The sequence below is a fragment of the Balearica regulorum genome, chromosome 3, assembly GCF_011004875.1.
Source record: "Balearica regulorum gibbericeps isolate bBalReg1 chromosome 3, bBalReg1.pri, whole genome shotgun sequence".
Classification (NCBI taxonomy): domain Eukaryota; kingdom Metazoa; phylum Chordata; class Aves; order Gruiformes; family Gruidae; genus Balearica; species Balearica regulorum.
This window is the reverse complement of record NC_046186.1, coordinates 54,629,349-54,635,028: the sequence shown is the minus strand read 5'-3', so window position 1 is coordinate 54,635,028 and position 5,680 is coordinate 54,629,349.

The following is a 5,680-nucleotide window of genomic DNA, read 5'->3' as shown; positions in this document are numbered from 1 at the left end:
TTTAGATCTTACTCTCTACCAGATGCTTTTGCTTTAAGTCAATACTAGCTTTTAGTTATATTTAGCTAATGTTAATAGCAGACTAGAACAGAACAAACTCCAACAACTTAAAAAAACCAAACCAAAGCACACAAACAAAAAAACAACCCCCAAACCCCCCTGCTAGTCTTTTTTTTCTTCCTACTAATTTTTGGTTCTACTCCATGACAGCTAGAAGCTTGTTTGCTAGCTTTAAATATACTTACAGACATCCAATCATGTGTTTTAATTGATTCAATAATTTATCTCAGTGGTTCTGGAATATTTAGCTTTTAGGCAATTGTGAGCTCTGCCAGCCTCTTGCTAATTGTCTGAAACTAACAATAAATTCTCCCTGCTTTTTGGATGACATGTAATGCCATCAAACCAATGACTACCCTGTCAGGGTTAATTGGCAAGCTGTTTGCTAATCAATAGCAATTAGCAGAAGCATGGTATGGGACTAGGAGAAAAAGAAAGTAGATCTTTCAACTATTCTTCATACAAAAACAACCAAAGCCTTGTCAAGTGGACTGATTATAAAAAATGAAGCATTTAAAATTTAAAATTCTTCAACATTAAAATAAAACCAGAAGAGATTCCATAAGTTGTACAAGGCTTGCAATCCCAATTCTGTTCATATTTAATGTCAGTTCTGGTTCTGAGGCAGTCTGCTCTCCAAACACCAGTCTGAGATGTAGTTAGCTGCTGGACCATGAGGACTTTAGTGTTTCACCTGTAGATGGCAAGAAGCTAGCATGTCTCTTTTCCTCACAATGTTGAATGTTTCCTTCAGAAGGTTTTTTTTCTGGTAATGTGTAATCTGCTGTTCACACAGTGTCAAGCCAGCTTCAGACACGCTAATGATACTAACTGGCATTTATATAGCCTGCTTGTGGCTACAAGTTTTAAAATTTTCTGTAAGTATTGTCAGTCCCATTCTATGGACAGAGGCAGATAGAAATTTTTCAGTTAAACATTTCCAGAGCTGGCTGAATATTGGGATGTATGATCTGCGCTCCCAGCATCTCTGACAAATCAAGCCTTAAACAGAGGTTAGTTTAAAATGTTTCACTCCTGATGGTTTTCTCTGGGTTGCGCTTTGTCTATGATCAAACTATCCAGTAGTTCTGTACGTTGCATACCCTAGGCTGATCTGAATATGCAAATACTTGTGTTTAAGTTCTGAGAAGTCAAAATATAAACATTTTTACCAAGAACAGAAAAAAAAAATAGCCAGAAAGTCTATGAGGAAAATTGTCTTCCCATTACAGATGGCTATCTCCAGCATGTGTGGACTTGGTTGTGTGATATAACAGTGTCTGACTCCACAGCCTGTTCTCTCCCCTTGCAGAGAGGGTTGTTAATAATGACTTTCAGCTCAAAAAGTAGTTTTAGCACCCATGGTATCTGCTTGGATGACAGAGACACTCTCACAGCTGCTATACACATGGATGGCATGTTACCCACCTCTTGCCCGTTTACTAGGCAAGACCTTGTCGCTCCAGTGCGCTGTTAGGGTGAAGTCTGCTTGCCTCATCCCCAGTTGCAATCTGTGAATGAGGTCCTTGCTGGTAATTGGCTCTCAAAACTATGTGACACTATTACACAAAATTAAAAGCGCTAGAGAAACATGCTGAAACATCCAGCAGTACTTTGCTACAGCTTTTCTGGAACCTGTTGTTAAGTTCTTGGTTAGTTGGGCAGAGTGTTAGCACAACAAAACCCAAACACTGCCGTTTTGAAGCTTCATTTTCTTTCAGCATCACAGGATTTTGAATAACTTTTTTTTGTACTAGGGGCATTATATTTTGAAAAAAAAATTACCTTCTTTAAATTCAGTGGAATAAACCCATCAAGCTATTACAGAATTATTTTGAAGATGTGTTTTATAAGAGTCTTCCATTATGCCTCAGTTAATTTTAAAATCTCCAGTTGATTGCTGCTGAGCTTTCTTTGGGAACCCGTGACTTATTTTGTATTAAGGGAGGAAGGCTTTCCCAAGCCTTGCTTATTTACTCAAGAAACACATTAGATGTGAAACTGAAGAGAGGTACAACACTGAAATATTCATAGTCAGCCTAAGGCTGTTGAATGAGGCAATTTATACAATCAATAAACAGCTTTGTACTGCTGCATTGTCACTTGCTTTCATGCTGTGCTGTAAACAGTCCTGCTGGCTCATCCTATTATGGAACAAATTACAGGGTTGGATCCAATTAAGAGCTTGGGCAGCACATCAAACCTTTAAGTACCGCCTTTGCAGAGGAACCCAGAGTCCTGCGGTAGACATTTAGGGTCTTTATCTGATGCCCAGGAAGAGTTAGGACTGAACCCAATCCAAAACACCACTACCTGAGGTGACAGCCAGTTTGCCTCTGAGGCAAAGAGATGGTTATAGCTGACGTCCGAGGCAAACAGGCAAACCTTAGCCATGGTTTTCCTTGTCGTTTTGCAGGGCTCTGTCAGCTTGAATTCACTGCCAGGAACCTCACTTCTGAGAATAAATGATTTTTTTCGAGAACTGAATGGTTTGTCATTTTATTTTAAAACTTGGTTATTGGAAGACACATTACACCTTCCTATCCTCCCATACACAAGCAAATAGGTTTTTGTTTGCTATTTTTGCAAATTGTTTCTTGTTTGCTTTTTATTGAAGTAAAGCAGCCATGGCAGAAGGGAGAGATGGGTTTCAGTTCCCTTCTCCCCCTAACTTAATCAAAATTCGCTCACTCATTTCTTTCTACTGAGAGCTCACTTGTTATTAGTCATTTGGTGTGACTGTGGTAGGAAGAAGCTATATTCTCCAGCTTTCCTGCCATAGTTCTACCAGTTGCATTTAGTTCCCCCACAGAGAGGATTTTGATATTTATTATATCAGAAAAAGACTAGGATTTTGTCATCTAATGGCCAGGAACAAGTAGAGGGGAGGGAAGTGTTCTTCTATTTTCCATCTGAAGATTCCTTCCTGTAAAATTTGGAGGAGGTGACTGAACCCTGGTCTCTCTGGTCCTGCACAAATATTTTCATCACTGAGTTAGCAGTCAAAAGGCTGACGTTCTGCGCCTCCTCTAACTGCATTTTGACTTACATTTTGCGTGGATGTCAAGCCTGCCTGTGCATGTTAGAAAGCATACTATGAAAGTACCTACATGACAGATTTCCTGTGGGAACATAGGGGAGCACTGCCCATGTCCTGCATTCTGCCGGGTCGCAGGTTGGCTTCAAGCTGCCAAGTCATTTTCATGGTCGCTTTGGCCTGGTTAAAGGAGAAGTTCCTCTCCCCTTAACCAGGACAAGCACTGATGAGAAAATAATCAATAACCTTATATTAAGGGAAGAATAGAAACCTGTTGATGATTCTTTTTTAACTTACATATTTTACTTCAGAATTCAGCTGTGCTTTACGGGCAAATTTATATGAAATTTTAGGTGCCTGCAGGTGAGTTTCAGCAGAAAGTATGCACCCAAATAAAAAAAATACCCTCTTGGAAACAGTTCCTGAGATGCCTAACCTAACCAAGGAAGTTTCAGCAGGTCATGCTAAAAGCATTTCCCAGGCAGGGCACTACAGGCAAGGTGGCAGCAACAGCACTGCTTCATTCTGAAACATGGCCAAAGCAGCAGCCACACTGGGCTTTGAGTAAAAGCACTCATTTGTGATGTGGGAAACCTGTGTTCAGGTTCTTTTTTTTCATGTAGCTTCAAACCCCCACCACCTACCTTCTTGCAATTTGAAATAATTCAGTTTTCTACAAGTGTAATATTTAACACAAGCTGTTGAGCTGGAGGTGGAGAGCAAACAAAAACCTGATCCTGTATTTTACTAATTCGGGCACCCATCTTTTGTGGCAAAGGTATTCTTGTTTTGGCTCAAATAACTTTTTTGGGTGTTTTTTTTAGGCATTTGACACCTAATTCATTATTGACTCCGCAATTCATATTGCAGTCTGCTCTGGGATATTCATGTTTGGGAGAATCTTTAGATACTGGACTAATAAAGATACCATGTGCTTGTCTCTATGGGTTTCAGCTTTCCCACAATAACCAGTCCACTATAAGAGATAGGGTGCTGTTGCACACTTTTATCCATGCTTTTGAACTTCAGAAGATCCTTTGAGTTTTATGGGGTTTTTTTCAGTTTAGTGGGAATGAAGAGTAGTTTAATGCTCAAGCAGTGTGCCAGACCAGCCTTCTTGGGGCTGAAGGCTAAAATCCTCTACTAACAAACATGAAAGAAAGGGAGGTGCACTGTGATGCTAACTTCCTCACTACTCAAATTGCCTTGTATTATTTCTGAGCAGTCTTTGTAAGGTTTAAAACAGGTGCCAGATATGTGCCAACCTCTACTCTTTTCACAGGGCTGCAAGTCAGACGACAGTTAAAATTAAGAAGGCGATTTTGTTCTGTTCCTGAAGATGTGGATGCAGTCCACCAGTGACTTCTTTCCCTCACTGGAGCCATCTGAATCCTCAGTTTATTTGGACACACCGTTTCAACTTCATTTTCTCAATTGTGGAAACCTTTCAAAACATAGTACAGTTTACCTATTACATCATATTATAGGTGTGAATTTACATGTATACATGTGTGCATGTATCTATTTTCCAAACAATGCTGATGTGTTCTTACCATGCATTGCATTGTCTGGTGCACAGTGTTCCTTCATGATTGAGGTATTACTAATGCAGGCTGAAGTAATTCATCCTTATATTCAGAACTGGATAAATAAAATGGTACTCATTTATGGGTAGCCTTAAGTGCTTTGTGATGGTTTCACTGCATTTAAATTATGCAAGTGATGATCTTTTAGAGCTGTTTTTTTAAAACACAATGCAGTACACTTTCTTATGGAATATGGGATGTCTCTTGCAATGAGAGATGTATTTGGTGCTTGTCGCTAGTTGGAGACAATCTGAGAAACAAACACATCTCAGACTCAATTTAGAAATGCGGGTAACTATCTAGAGAATTGTAATGCCTGGCTTTTATAATTTATTTAAATTTAGATATGGGAAGTACCTACAATAGTTTCCCTTGTAAAATGGAGTTGGATTTTACAGGTCCAGAAAAGTGCCTAGAAAAAAAATGGAAGAGGCTTATATCATAAAGTTGTCAACACCGGTTCATTCTGTATAAAATGAAAGCTGTTAGGATGACTATTTTTTCCACAAAAAAAGCTGAAAATCCTTTTATCTGTGCTATTTTTTGTTGTTGAATTGTGTCATAACTTTTAACTACTATTTTTTAAAGTAAATTAATCCTTCTTATCCCCAGTGAATCACATCTGCTGCTTTCTGTGTATCTGGGGTAGTAAATACCTGGAATTGTACTCTAGCACCAAATCTATTAATTAATTGAAATTTAATACACAGTTTATTCCTCTGGGAGTTGAGTGCTCTAGATCTATCCTGCCAGCTTTGTAGAAACACAGTGGTAGTAGTGCCTTGTAACCTGAACTGCTCCTGCCTAGGCAGACAGTAACTCACCAGACTAAAGCAGTCAGACCATAGCTCCTTTTAAGTTGAAAATGATCAATTTTTAACTACCTTGTGCAGCAATATCTTGCAATTGTGTTTTTATTGAGAGATGGAGCTTTTGTTAACTCTCCAAACACCAAAACCTCACACAAACAACAGAATGAATTTACTGTCCCTAAAAA